A 15,469-nucleotide genomic window follows, 5' to 3' on the forward strand; every position below is an offset into this window, starting at 1 on the left:
ATCTGACTCTTGATTTCAGCTCAAGTCATGATCTCATGGTTGTGACCTCGAGCCCTGTGTCAGGCTCCTCACCGACGGTGTGGAGCCTGCGTGGGATTCTCTCTCACCCTCTCTCTGTACCCCTCCCCTTCTCACACTCTCTCTCTCTCTCTCTTTCTCAAAAGAAATAAACCTTAAAAAATTTACTGAAATGCCACCATCCAGAAATAATTCATTAAAATTTTGGTGTCTTTTTTTTTTAATGCTTATTTGTTTTGAGAGAGAGAGAGAAAACGGGGAGGGGCAGAGAGCAAGGGAAAGAGAGAATCCCAAGCAGGCCCCTAGCCTTCAGCACAGAGCCCCCAACTCGATCTTGTGAATCAGTGAGATCATAACCTGAGCTGAAATTGTGACCTGACCTGAAATCAAGAGTCAGATACTTAACCCACTGAGCCACCCAGGCACTCCTTTTGGTGTCTTTTTTGATCTTTATTTCTATTAATAGTTTTAGGCAATACTACTAATAGAGTTTTTGATCTCTTACTATATTATCAGGCACTGTTCTAAGAACCTAATAGGAATTATCTTTTTAATCCTTATGAAGTAAGTAGTAGTACTATTATCATTTCACAAAGGAAGAAAATGAAACTTAGAGAGTAAAAAAAAAAAACAAAAAAGAAAACTTCAAGCTTATAAGCTTATCAGTGGAAAGGCTGGGATTTATATAGAAGTGTATTATTATTATATTATTTAATAATTGTTCTAGAAATTGGAATCATACTGTTTTAAATCTTTTAATCTGTACTTTTTATATCCTGTAAATGTCTTCAGTGAGAGGGCTTTTAATGACTCTGTTGTATTTTGTCATACAAATTTAATATAGTTTATTACCCAGGATGACAGTTGTGATGTTTCTGATTTTTCACTATTACAATTAATGTAGTGGCAAAGAGAATGCCTGACAGGTTTTTATTGCTGCTTCTGATTATTTCCATAGCCTGCATTCCTGTAGTAGAATTGCTAATTCAGAGAGTATGCACACTTAAAAAAAATGTTTGTTTATTTTTGAGAGGAGTGGGGAGGGGCAGAGAGAGAGGGAGACACAGAATCCCAAAGCAGGCTCCAGGCTCTAGGCTCTGAGCTATCAACACCGAGCCCGATGCAGGGCTTGAACCCACGGACCCCGAGATCATGACCCAAGCTGAAGTCGGTTGCTTAACTGACTGAGCCACTCAGGTACCCCAGAGAGTATACACATTTTTAAAGTTTCTGGTACATACTACTAGATTGCCCTCCAGAATACACCCCTATCTCCACTCTGTCCCTCACCCCACCCATTTCCCTTAATCTCTTAATAGTGCTGGGATTCTCATTTTAAGAAATCTGTACTAAATTGTGAGGTGAAAAAAATACCGTATTTGAATCCTATTTCATCTTTGTATTTAGTAGGGACTCATGCAGTACTTGTTTGATGAGTTTTGGATTCTGTATTTTTCCCCTATCTTGTTGACAACCTTTTAGAATTTGTGACTTCTAACCGAAGAGGCCAAGAAAACTACAACATTGAGCATTGGGTATGAGAGTCTCTTGGTACCAAGTGAGCCTCTCCTATAGGTAAAAGGCACGAATGTTGTGACTCCTTAATATTTTGCTGTTTGGGAGGCTTTGTGCACCTGAATAAGGATAATTTCTAGGTTCTTGGCTGTGGATCAATGTTGAAATAATGGCATAAGTGAGCAGATGAGCAGTATGGTGTATGTTGTGTTGTGTTCTCTAGCCAGCACCTGTCTCTGCAGCTAGATTGTGCGTTCCTTGAAGGCAGGCATTGTGTATTTTCTTCACAACGTTGAGAAAACTATTAGTATAATCACTGAAAAAAATCACTTGTTTGTAGAGTAGTTTTAGTCTAATAAATTTAAATGTAAGTCAAATCTCATTTTCTACTTTTTTAATTTCTATTTTTTAACATTTATTTATTTTTGAGAGACAGAGAAAGACAGAGTGTGAGTGGGGGAAGGGCAGAGAGAGAGGGAGACAGAATCTGAAGCAGGCTCCAGGCTCTGAGCTGTCAACAATGAGCCAGACGCAGGGCTCGAACCCACGAACTGTGACATCATGCCCTGAGCCGAAGTCGGATGCTTAACCTACTGAGCCACCCAGGCACCTCTCATTTTCTACTTTTTAAAAATCAGAATCAGATGTTTCACTATATAAACAGCCTTGCAAACATTTGTTACAAATTTATCCAATGCCTAATACTATATTTGGCTGAAATTATAGTCTTGTTGGAGAATGCTATACAGAAACGCAGAGGAGTGTAGGCAAAAGACAATATGCATTGTGTGTAAGATTTTGGAAGAGAGTTAAGATGCCGTGGAGAGTAAAAAAAGTAAAGACCCCAGTGGGAATGTTGGTCAATAACATTTTAGTGAAGCAAGTATAGGGTCTCAATCTGGGCCTTAAGGAAATGTCTGCTTTTCATTTGCAGAGATGTAGGGACTCTTGGCTGGGGAAGCAGCAAGCAGAAGTCTAGAGCCAGGAATGAGAAAGGGGAGGATGGGAAGGAGACCTGCCAAGTGACACAGATTTTGTTTTAATGAGAAATCAGGTTGGATATTAAAGTCGGCCAGTTTGGGAGAGGAAGGTGTGGAATACCCAGCTGAAAGAGTTTCAATTTAATCTGTTTCCTGTTACAAGTTCCTAATCAGGAGGCAGTTTTAACTAGCAGTTACTGTTCACTTGCCTTTGGGCAAACAACTGTTAAGGGCTCAAACCCAGGTGTTCTGATTCCACAAAGAAAATAGATTGTCTGGAGGTTTAGCAAAGATGGGATTGAATAGGTCTTGGTGCTGGAAGGTGCCTCATAGTCAGGGTCAGAAGCATTTGAGGCAAACAGCCAAGATGCCCAAGCCCCATTCTCCTATTCAACCAGTGCAGACTAGATATCTTGAAAGTTCCTTCCAGATCTAAAATCCAGTGATTGGGCTTCAGTAGAAGCTGTGCAAGGTGAGAAGTTTAAGAGGAAAAGCGTCTAGACAAGTTTCAAGTCTTGGAAGATAGTGGCGCCATTGACTGAAAAGGGGAAGTTAGAAAGGGATGCAGACGTTTTTTCTGTTTTATCTTTTTAATACTTGCTTTTTTTTTTTTTTTTTTTTGTAGGCAGGATAGGATTAGTTTGGTTTTAGGCAAATAGAATGCTCCTATGGGCAGCTAAAAATATAGGAATTAATCCTGGGTGAGTGGCTAAAGTTGGTAATGCAGTTGGGGAGTCATCAGCTTAAAGGGACATTTTGAACCTGTGAGTAAAAAAATCTATAAAAAGTGCTGAGAGGGGCACGTGTGGGGATCAGTCAGTTAAGCTTCTGACTCTTGATTTTGGCTCCGGGTGTGATCTCATGGTCATGGGATTGAGCCCCATGTCGGGCTTTGTGCTGAGCCTGCTTAAGATTCTCCCTCTCCCTCGGCCCCTCCCCCTCCTCCCACATGCTTGCTCTCTTTCTCTCGTCTCCCTCTGTGAAAAGAAAAAAGTGCTCAGAAACACTGGGACCAAGTGGAGGAAGAGGAAAGAGAAAACTGGTAGAAACTAGAAGAGCACAATGACACAAAAACAAAGGAAGTGAGAGTTTCAAGAAAACAGGTTGTGGTGGCAAGTACCTTGAAAGTGAGCACGAGTGCAAGCCACTCATGACTTTGACCTGCAGTGTCATTGGTAGTATCCCCGGGGAGTTGTGGAAGCAGCAGCAAATTGAGGTCAAAATTGTATATAACTGCAGGTGACTAAGCAGAGGCAATTTCTCCCCCACAAGAGTAATTGCAAAAGGTATCACAGTACCGTTGAATTTGGAAATGAAGTGAGGTCAAGTGAAAGGAGAGTGTGTGCTTTTCCCCTTAAATACAAAAGATGTGAGTGTGGAAGTCAAGCAGTAACCGGAGCTCCTCTCTCACCCTGCACGAGGGATTGCTGGCAGAATGAGGCTGGTAGGATATGGGGCGGGCCGGTGATATGGTTACAGGCGTTTCATTACTAGAGTGGAAACCATGTGCCTTTCCTAGTATATTGATGAAACAGAAACCTGTCGGTAGAGTCGTGCAGAACGAGGGCTGCCCCAGATACCGGTATTGGGGCAGATTGTATTTGTCCAAAGGTGGCCACCCCAGTATACATCCTGCCCCATTTGCTTTTCTCTGATTGCAAAGCTGGCATTCTGTCAAGCCGGGATCCTTTCCCTTGAACCTGGGCAGACCTTTGTACCTGCCTCACCCGCCAGAGCGAGGGGGAAATGACACTGCTTGACTCCTGAAGCTCAGGTCCTAAAGGACAACCAGCACAGCTTCTGCCTGTACTCTCTGACCCAGGACACAAGGCTTGGGGGTCCTGAGCTAACATGGGAAGAGTGCAGCTGTACTGAAGCCGCGAGGGAGACATGTGGACAGACGGCACAGACACCGAGGAGCACATGTTCTTGCCACCCCAGACATGGTGGAGCAGGGACCAGCCGTCTCCTCCGTGTTCGGCACGATTTCCCGACCCACAGAGTCCACGAGCATAATAACTGGTTGTTTTACACCTCTTAGTTTTGGGACGGTTGTTACACAACCACCGTAACTGGAACAGATGCCAATTCAGAGTCTGTCAGCGTGATCTGAGAAGAAAGGAGAAATCAGAAGGCTGCTTGCTGGGTGTTGCAGCTCCAATTATCCTACAACTTGTTGGTGTAGCTGAATGGAAGATTCTGCGAAACTCAAAATCCCTAATGGCTGAGATACTCCTTCCTCCAACTTTACTGATAAACTTGGTGAGATGTGGATGAGAAAACTTTGTGATTTTTATGGACATCTGGATGTATTGCCTTTAGCCCTAGAGGTTGGATGGGAGGGTGGGCCCTTCCGTATGGTGGAACAGACTGGAACCTTGTATGGGAGAGGCTCAGCTAGCAATGACAGGGTTAGTGTTTGCCTGGCTTCAGAAACAAACTAGGTTAGTTCTGACGGTGTCAACTTTTTATTTATAATGAATGGAAGACTCTGGTTTCGAAAGCTTTGATGACTTCATTTTTGCCCCAAAAATACATTCTTCAAAGATACAGACTGTGTTTTCACTTTTGACAGTTATTTACCTCTAGTTCCCTGGGCATTGAGGTGGATTACAGCAAAGGACCTTCATTCTGGTGTTCTTGGAATTTAATCCACTAGGATATGACAAGTCCCATGATTTTGATTGACCATTTGGTGGACAGCGATGGGGAAGAGCTTCACCCCTAGCATTTTCCAACACTGTGACTCTCATTGCCCATGAAATGTGTAAGACAGAACCGACTTTGGAAACATCTGCAACAGATGTGGCAGCAGAAAATCGGCTTGACTGTTGTGGAGACCTTCTCTGGGTCAAGAGCTAAACCTGTAATTCCTAGGAAAATAATTAGCGAGTTTTTGGTGAAACGGTGCCAGACATGATTCCCAGTGCTGTTGGTGAGCAGATTGTTATTAACCAGGAAGTTTGCTAAGCCAAAGAGCTCCAAAAATTCAGGGCATACCTGGCCCCTCATGGAAAGTTCTGGGTGTCAGACTTCAGTTGTCCCCATCACACAGTTGAAAGAAAAACCTCAAATAGATAAACCAGACTTTACAGGAAAAAGATTGCAATATTTTGTGATTTTGACCTTTTTGGAGACCATAGACAAAAGTGGATCGCTGCTGCCTGAGAAGTCAGCAGCTGCTGCTGTTTGGTCAGGGTGCCGTGTTCCTCACAGGGTGAAGTGCTCCTCACGGGGTGTGGTGCTCCTCCCAGGGTGCCATGTTCATATGGGCTGTGCTGGACTTGTGTGTGTGTGTGTGTGGGGGGGGGGGGGGGGGAAGTACCTAACTAGTCAGTTCTTAGAGAAACAGCTCCTCCCCCCCCCACCCCCCTTGCTGAGAAAGGAGTGTGAAGAAAATTCAGTGGGCTCTCTTCTTTCTCGTTAAAACCCTCACAGATCTGAAGCAGATGACGTTGTTATATACTCCTCTTTTTTTCTCTCTCTCTCCTCTGTTCTGTTAATTGATTTACTGGGGATGCCTAGTGATTTTAAATATTCAGCTCCAGATATTTACAAATGGTTGTTAATTGAGTTGTGTCACTAGAGTCTTGCACATTTATTGGGTGTGTCTTGTGGCTCTTGAAACCGTTCAGAAATCCCAAGTTCTTTGGAAAATTCTGGTTACCATTAATATTTGGCGTAAAAAAGAATTTGTGCCACATGTTGTTTTCTACTCTCCTTTCAGGCCTTCTTTTCCAGGCTGATGCTAAGCTGAAATGAAGTTGGGAGATGTTTTAAACTTTGAGTGACCCCTCTAGCTGCTGTTAAAATGGGATTCCTTGACACACGGCAGGTTCTGGCTTTTCGAGATTTGAACCATTGCCGATAGTTCCCATTTTTGTAATTCTTTGAAACGTGTGTCTTAGAAATGCAGTCTAATGCCTACTTTGCCTTTCTTTTGTCTGTGCCACTAACTGATAGCTAAAGATGAAACTTATTGAAAAACAAGAGATTGAGAGTGGAATAAGCCAGGTGACCAGTTGGGCCTGTGGGGTGTTGGATGTTATCCTGGAATTGCTTTGTGGCATTTTTCTGTTTCCTGCCATTTCTTTGATTACTTCTTCAGAACATGCTTAAGAGCTCCCTGATTTCACTCTGTGCTGCTAGGATTGAATCCATGCATGTGCCCCGCCTCCCCCTCAAGTCTATCAGTGTCTTAAGAGTTATGGTTATGAAAGTGTGGTCCTTGAATCTCAAGGGGTTCTTGCCCCTCTCACAGAAGAGTCCCTTGGCTTAAAATGCTTTTCGTAATAAAACTCAGGTGTTGTTTGTTTTTTCCATTGTACTCACATTTACACCAATGGTGCAGAAACCTGTGGCAGATAAAACTGTTGATCCCGTCACGTAAACCCAGGCCGTGGCACTACACCGGACTGGTACTCGTTGTGTTCCTCCCTCACAGTGGGGGGGTGGAGGGGGAGGTCATGTACCCTTAAGAATGCCCTTCCTGAAACAGTAAAAATTGTTAGTTGTATCAAATCTATCCTTGAAGACCTTTCTTTCTTTCTTTCTGACGTTTGTTTTTGAGAGAGAGAGACGGAGCATGAGTGGGAGAGGGGCAGAGAGAGAGGGAGACACAGAATCCAAAGCAGGTTCCGGGCTCCAAGCTGTCTGCACAGAGCCCATCGTGGGGCTCGAACTCACGGACGGTGAGATCATGACCTGAGCTGAAGTCGGACGCTTAACCGACTGAGCCACCCAGGTGCCCCAAGAACCTTCTTTTTTAAAAGTTATGATTTACCTACAGTAAAACTGACCCTAATTTTTAGTGTACAGTTCTTCAAGATTTGACAAACTGATACAGTCGTGTGTAACCACCGTCTCACAAATAAGGTATGGGACTGATACATCTCCCCTAAAAAGTTTCTCTGCAAGTTTACTCCTTGGTGAGTCACAGATAGAAACTACAGCAGGTGAGGGGCGCTTGGGTGGCTCAGTGGGTTAAGCATGCAACTTCGACTCAGGTCATGATCTCACAGTTTGTGGGTGGGGGCTCTGTGCTGACAGCTCAGAGCCTGGAGCCTGCTTTGGATTCTGTCTCCCTCTCTCTGCCCCTCCCCCACTCGCACTCTGTCTCTCTCTCTCTCTCTCTCTCAAAAATGAATAAACATTAAAAAATTAAAAAAAAAAAACAGCAGGTGAGTTGTTGCACAAAGGAAGTATTTGCATCAAAGAAGGAGTTCACAGGGAATAACTTCTAAAACTGACTCCCCAAACAAGTATGGATGCGTTCCTCTTACTTAGGGTTAGGATGAATATTTAAAAAGGGGAGCCTTGTCATCAAATGTGGAGGTGGGTGTAAGGTGCCTGCACCATAAGAAAACCTGCCTGTGTGAGCTTCGTATGTTATGTAAATGAGGCTTGCGCTCCTCCTCGTTGGGGGATTGGGGGAGGTTTTAGCGTTATAATGAGGGAAAGGGAGTTGTAGGTCATTCTGGAGGTCACTCCACTCTCCATCTTCCCCAGGCTTGAGTCAGGGGGGGTCACACTCAAACTGGTCTGGGCGCTCTGGGCTGGCCGGAGGTTTTGTCAGGGCAGGTGCTACTGCCTGAGTTGCTGTCGCTTGGGTGTTTTCAATTTTTGGCAGTGACGACTAAAGCTGCTCTAAGAATTTGCAGGTGGTTGTGTGAATGTAAGTTTTCATGTCACCTAGAAGTGAGATTGTTGGGTTATATGGTAAACGTATGTTTAATTTTAAGACACAGCCACACTATTTTACAAAGTTGCTGTGCCATTTTGCATTCCCTTGAGAAATGCAGGAGAATCCCGGCTACTCCGCTGCCCGGTCAGCATTTGGGCATCCTCGGTTTGTTTTAGGCCATGTGTAGTGGTATCTCACTGTGCATTTAATTTGCATATCTCTAATGACTAATGGTATTGGACGTTTTATGTTCTTAAGCTGTCATCTGTATGTCATCTTTGGGGAAAGCACTATTCACATCTTTTGCCCGTTTCCCTTTTGCTGTTTTTTCTTTTAAGTTTTTACTTATTTGAGAGAGAGAGAAAGCATAAGGTGGGGAGGGGCAAGAGAGAGGGAGAGAGAGAGAGAATCCCAAGCAGGCTCTACACTGTCAGCACAGAGCCCGATTCAGGGCTCGCGCTCACCTGCTGCGAGATCATGACCTGAACTGAAGTCAGATGTTTAACTGACTGAGCACCCCCCCCCCCCCCCCCCGCCAGTTGCCCCTGCCCATTCCCCGCCCCCCATTTCTTTCTGGGTTTTGTTGTTGTTTGTTTGTTTGTTTGTGTTTTTGAGAGAATGAGCTCCATTGGGGGAGAGGGGCAGAGGGAGAAAAAGAGAGAATCTTAAAGAAGGCTCCACGTTCAGTGTGGAACCTGGCTTGGGGCTTGGGATCATGACCTGACCCTGAAATCAAGAGTTGGATGCTCAGCTGACTGAGCCACCCAGGTGCCTCTTTCCCTCCATTTCTTTAAAATGTCTTTTAAGTTTATTTATTTTGAAAGAGCATGTGCAGGAGGAGCAGAGAGAGAGGAAAAGAGAATCCCAAACAGAGCTCTCGACACATGGGGCTCGATCTCCCAAACCCCCAACCGTGAGATCATGACCTGAGCCAAAAGATGGACAGTTAACCAACTGAGCCACTCAGGCACCATACTCCCAGTTCTTAGTCGGGTTTGTTTTCTTATTAAGTTTTGAGAGTTTTTTAAAAATTATATTCTAGATAAAAGACATTGATCAGATATATAATTCATGAACGTTTTCTCCCAGTCTTAGTACACATTTTTAAAAAAGTTAATGTTTATTTTTTGAGAGAGAGACAGAGACAGAACATGAGCAGGGGAGGGGCAGAGAGAGGGAGACACAAAATCTGAAGCAGGCTCCAGGCTCTGAGCTGTCAGCACAGAACCCGATGTGGGTCTCGAACCCACGAACCGTGAGATTATGACCTGAGCTGAAGTTGCTTAACTGACTGAGCCACCCAGGCATCCCCTTAGTACACATTTTGACATTCTGTGTGGCAAAATGAGAGTGTGCCAAAGCACTTTTGCTATATTGTGAATGAAATAAGATGGCTATCTCCAGGAAAAATAATTTGTGATTGAGTTGCAAGCTGAAATAGCTCGTTTTTTCCCTTCACAGATCCCATTTTTACTTGAAAGAATGCCTGGCAAACTTGTTATTGGAACTTGCATATGTTCTCAAATTTCAAAATTAAAAAATACTTGAGATATTTTCTCAGAAATGAATGAAGTGAACCTGTCACTTAACAGAAAACAATTGACAGTATTTTCAATGATCATAAAATTAGAGCCTTTGTTTAAAAACAGAATTTTGGAAAACTTCTCTCAAGTACTATCACCTTACATATTCCCAGTAATTAAGTTTTTCTGATGATGTTGGTGGTGATATTATATGATTTTGGATAGTGTATAATGGAAAGACTCAGCATTTTCAAGACCTGTGATACTCAGTAAACTAGTATTTTCCAGATGACCAGTACATGTGATAAAATTAAACATGGGTGGGGGCGCCTGGGTGGCTCAGTCGGTTAAGCGTCCGACTTCAGCTCAGGTCACAATCTCACGGTCCGTGAGTTCGAGCCCCACATCAGGCTCTGGGCTGATGGCTCAGAGCCTGGAGCCTGCTTCCGGTTCTGTGTCTCCCTCTCTCTCTGCCCCTCCCCCGTTCATGCTCTGTTTCTCTCTGTCTCAAAAATAAATAAACGTTAAAAAAAATTAAAAAAAAAATTAGACATGGGTGGGTGAAAGATCCATTCAAAATACAAGGTAGGGCAATGGATTATAATACATGAGAGTTCAAAAAGTCTTTGATACAGTTTCAGGTTCCACATTGCAACTAACCTTTAAGAAGCGGCCGTTTTGTTGAGTTTTGGTATAGTGGCAAAAAGGAATATCCACAATTATCTAAAAAGACTGTTAAAATACTCCTCCCTTTTCCATCTGTCTATCTGCATGAGGCTGGGCTTTCCTCATATACTTCAACAAAACATGTTGACAGACTGAATGTAGAAGCAGATAGGAGAATCTAGCTGTCTTCTGTTAAACCAGATATTAAAGAGATTTGCAAACATATGAAAGAGTGTGGATTTTTAAGATGTTATTTTTTGTAAAAACATTATGTTAACATGTAGTAAGTTCATTGTCATGTTTGATTACTTGATACTTTTTTAAACATGTTTGGATTTCTAATATGGTAAGTGGCAGTAGATAAATAACCCACATCAATTTAAGTTTTGGGGGTCTTCAATAATTTTGAAGAATGCAAAGAAACCCTGAGATCAGAAAAGTATATGAATGTTTAGTTAAGATAATTTAATTCAAGCATCATGGTTGTGTTCTGGTGATGGAGAATGAGGGATGCCCTGGCCTGAGGCTTCTGTGGCTTAAGGCTTCTAGTTCTCAAAAAGGAATTTATGTTTACTTTACAGAAGTGGTAATTTTATATTCTTTAAAATGAGATGTCATTATAGATACCTCTTTAAACTCTTTTATTATCACAGATGATACTCAACACTTACAAATAAACCAATTACCTCGGATTATGGGAAGGTGTGTACCTCCTTCTCTACCAGATCAACCAGAAACCTTACTAAAAATTTAAAAGTGGATTTATATGTAAGTTAGTCCTTCCCCATTTTGTGTTAGAGTTTCTCATTAGCACTGCAAGTATAAGGCTGATAGGGGAGGAACAATGAGAGAACTCTGCTAACTCATAAACTGGGTGCTGAACTTACCTGAGGAGATTCTCTGTTGGCCATATAGCTCATTGGTGTATTCAGCCTGGCCCAACAGCTGTGTTCTGTGTTTAACACTCAGCGTTCTAGCTCTCATGAGTGGTCTCAAACCAAAATATTATTGTTATGCACCTTTCTTCATTTTGTAAGTGCTTTGTCTTCTGGTACTTGAAATGTCAGAGGGAATAGGATGCATGCAGTTTCTGTCTTAAAGCTACAGGTAGCAAACACCCTGAGTGTGCACCCAGAAGAATTGGTTAAGAAGTCATAGAAGGATCAAAACAGGTCTCATAGTTTGGCTGCATGAAGATTATAATCTTTGTACGCAATAGACCATATGATAGTAAAATGATTCCTTTTTGGCTTTTATAAGCAATAGTATTCAATTACAACATTTAAATTGTAGATATTGGGGGCACCTGGGTGGCTCAGTTGGTTAAGTGTCCGACTCTTGATTTTGGCTCAGGTCATGATCTCCCATTTCATGAGTTCGAGCCCCACATTGGACTCTGTGCTGACAGTGCAGAGCCTGCTTAGGATTCTCTCTCTCTGCCCCTCTCCCTCCCTTCCTCCCTCTCTCTCTTTCTTTCTCTCTCTCAATAAATAAACATAAAAAAATAAATTATGGGTGTTGGCCCATTGGTAGGGGGCAAAGTTTTGCCTTTTTTTTTTTAATGTTTATTTATTTTTGAGGGAGGGTGGACAGAGGATCCGAAATGGGCTCCATGTTGACAGCAGAGACCCTGATGTGGAGCTCGAACTCCCCAACCACAAGATGATGACCAGAGCCGGAGTCAGACACTCAACTGACTGAGCCATCTGGGCACCCTAATTTTTTGTTTGTTTTTTTCTTTTCTAGGTCTATCTGTACCTCCCAAAAGTTATATAGTGTCATTTTTACCACACCAATATAGAATGCTGCCTCAAAAGTGGTTGGTCTTTTTTAAAATGTGTATCACATTTATTTATTTATTTATTTATTTATCTATCTATTTATTTTCCCAAGTTTTTATTTAAATTTCCGTTAACATACAATATAATATTAGTTTCAGGTATAGAATTTAGTAATTCAACACTTGCATACCACACCTGGTGCTCATCACAACAAGTGGCCTCCTTAATTCCAACATCACCTACTCAACCCACCTCCTCCAACTGCACCCCATCATCTCCCCTCTGGTAACAACCATCAATTTGTTCTCTACACTTAAGAGTCTGTTTCTTGGTTTTCCTCTTTCTCCCGCCATGTTCATTTGTTTTGTTTCTTAAATTCCACATAAGAGTGAAATCATATGGTATTTGTCTCTCTGACTGACTTACTTCACATAGCATAATACTTTTTAGCTCCATCCACATCAAATGTCAAGATTTCATTCTTTTTTACTCCACCATATCCTCTTCTTTTTTTTTTTTAATCTTTATTTTTGAGAGAGAGAGAGAGAGAGAGAGAGAGACAGAGTGGAAGCTGGGGAGGAACAGAGAGAGAGAGAGACATGAATCTGAAGCAGGCTCCAGGGCCTGAGCCGACAGCACAGAGCCCGACATGGGGCTCGAACTCATGAACCACGAGTTCACAACCTGAGCCAAAGTCAGACGCTTAACCGACTGAGCCACCCCAGTGCCCCTATTCCATCACATCTTTGTTACCCATTCATCAGTTGATTGACATTTGGGCTCTTTCCATAATTTGGCTGTTGTTGATAATGCTGCTATAAACATTGGGGTGCAGGTATTGCTTCAAGTTAGTATTCTTATATCCTTTGGGTAAATAACTAGTGTCATTGCTGATGGTAGGGTAGTTCTATTTTTAACTTTTTCAGGAACTTCCATATTGTTTCCCACCAACAGTATAAGAGGGCTCCCCTTTCTCTGCATCATCACTTACACCTGTTTTTTTCTGTGTTGTTAATTTTAGCCATTATGATTGGTGTGAGGTGATATCTCATTGTAGTCTTGATTTGTATTTCCATGATGTTGAGCATCTTTTCATGTGTCTGTTAGCCATCTGTATGTTTTCTTTGGAAAAATTTCTATTCATGTCTTCTGCTGTCAGCACAGAGCCTGATGTGAGGCTGGATCTCACATACCTTGAGATCATGACCTGAGCTGAAATCAAGAGTTGGACACTTAACCACCTGAGCCACCCAGGCACCTCCCTTCTGCCCATTTCTTAACTGGATTATTTGTTTTTTGGATGTTGAATTTGATAAGTTCTTTATAGATTTTGGGTACTAACCCTTTATCAGATATGTCATTTGCAAATGTCTTCTCCCATTTTGAAGGTTGCTTTTTAGTTTTGTTGTTTCCTTCACTGTGTGGAAGCTTTTTATCTTGATGAGGTCCCAATAGTTCGTATTTGCTTTTCTTTCCCTTGCCTCTGGAACAAGTAAGAAGTTGCTCCGGTGGCCAAGGTCAAAGACGTTGCTGCTTCTGTTCTCCTCTAGGATTTTGAGGGTTTCCTGTCTCACATTTAGGTCTTTCATCCATTTTGAATTTATTTTTGTGTATGGTGTAAGAAAGTGGTCCAGTTTCATTCTTTTGCATGTTGCTGTCTGGTTTTCCCAGCACCATTTATTGAAGAGACTGTCTTTTTTCCATCGGATATTCTTTCCTGCTTTGTCAAAGATTAGTTGACCATATAGTTGAGTGCATTTCTGGGTTTTCTGTTCTATTCCACTGATCTGTGTGTCTGTTTTTATGCCAGTACCATACTGTCTTGATGACTACAGCTTTGTAATACAGCTTGAAGTCCGGAATTGCGAGGCTTCCGGCTTTGCTTTTTCTTTTTTAAGATTACTTTGGCTATGCAGGATCTTTTGCGGTCCCATTCAAATTTTAGGATTGTTCTAGCTCTGTGAAAAAGGCTGTTGATATTTTGATAGGGGTTGCATTAAATGTGTAGATTAGGTGGTATAGACATTTTAACAGTATTTGTTCTTCTAACCCATGAGCATGGAAGGTGGGGGGAAGTTTTTAAAACCTTGTGACTCTATCTAAGTTGAAAGCATGCTAGATCATAACACTTAATGACCTGGTTTCCCTCTCTAAACAAGAAACACACTCACCTGCTATATGTATATTGTATACATGTATATATTTAAAGGTAATAATATTAGGAAGTCCAGTGAGATTTTGGATTTAAAAATGTCTCAGATTAAAAGACAATCTCCTAAATGGGAGAAGATATTTGCAGATGATATCTCTGATACAGGGTTAGTATCCAAAATATATAAAGAACTGATATAGCTCAACACTCAAAAAACAAATAATCCAACTTAAAAAATGGGCAGAAGACATGAGCAGGCATTTCTCCAAAGCAGACATATGGATGGCCAACAAATACATGAAAAGATGCTCAACATCACTCATCGTCAGGGAAATGCAAATCAAGACTACAATGAGATATCACCTCACACCTATCAGAATGGCTAAATTAAAATACTTACCTTCAGATTAAAATACTTACCTTCAGGGGTGCCTGGGTGGCTCAGTCGGGTAAGCATCCGACTTCCACTGAGGTCATGATCTCATGGTTCGTGGGTTCAAGCCCTGCATTGGGCTCTGTGCTGACAGCTCAGAGCCTGGAGCCTGCTTCAGATTTTGTGTCTCCCTCTCTCTCTGCTCCTCCCCCACTTGCTCTTTCTCTCTCTCTCTCTCTCTCTCTCTCTCTCTCTCTCAAAATAAAGATTAAAAAAAAATTTTTTAAATACTTACCTTCAAAAAGACTAGCTGTGTGAGTAACCCTTCCTCCACCCTTTTTACCCTCATTCTTCCTCCATGCAGGAAAAGGGAAGCTGTGTTAGGACTTGTTCATATGAATATAAAATATCACACCAAATGGCAGCATGTGTGAATGTTAATGGCACTTTAGCTAATTTGTAGGATTGCTTCTTACAGGATTTTTAAGTATAGTCCATTGAGAGAAAAATTACATTTTGTCCTTCTCTAATCAACTTGATATAACTACTTAAATAATGGCTGTTTGATCCCCAAATCAGCTGAGAACATAATACTAGGACTGGTATCTTTAAAGGTTCGAACTTTGATATTTGTTCATGAGGAGCCTTCTGTAAAGAGCTAAAAATACTTTTAGGAGTGGTAGGTGCTGAAGATGGTACATGATCACAGGCGTCAACTTAAAGTCAAGCAGTAGTAACTTGTTCATGGAATGTGCTGTCTCTGATTTCTGCCCTTTCC

The 15,469-nt window shown here is 41.9% G+C and overlaps 1 protein-coding gene across 1 annotated transcript in view; it reads left to right on the top strand.

Annotated features, from left to right (window-relative positions):
• STX6 (syntaxin 6) overlaps nucleotides 1-15,469 on the top strand; it is a 51,540-nt gene that overhangs the window by 5,384 nt on the left and 30,687 nt on the right. The gene's annotated exons all lie outside the window — the stretch shown is intronic.

The sequence above is a fragment of the Panthera onca genome, chromosome F1 (assembly GCF_046562875.1).
Source record: "Panthera onca isolate mPanOnc1 chromosome F1, mPanOnc1 haplotype 2, whole genome shotgun sequence".
NCBI classification, from domain to species: domain Eukaryota; kingdom Metazoa; phylum Chordata; class Mammalia; order Carnivora; family Felidae; genus Panthera; species Panthera onca.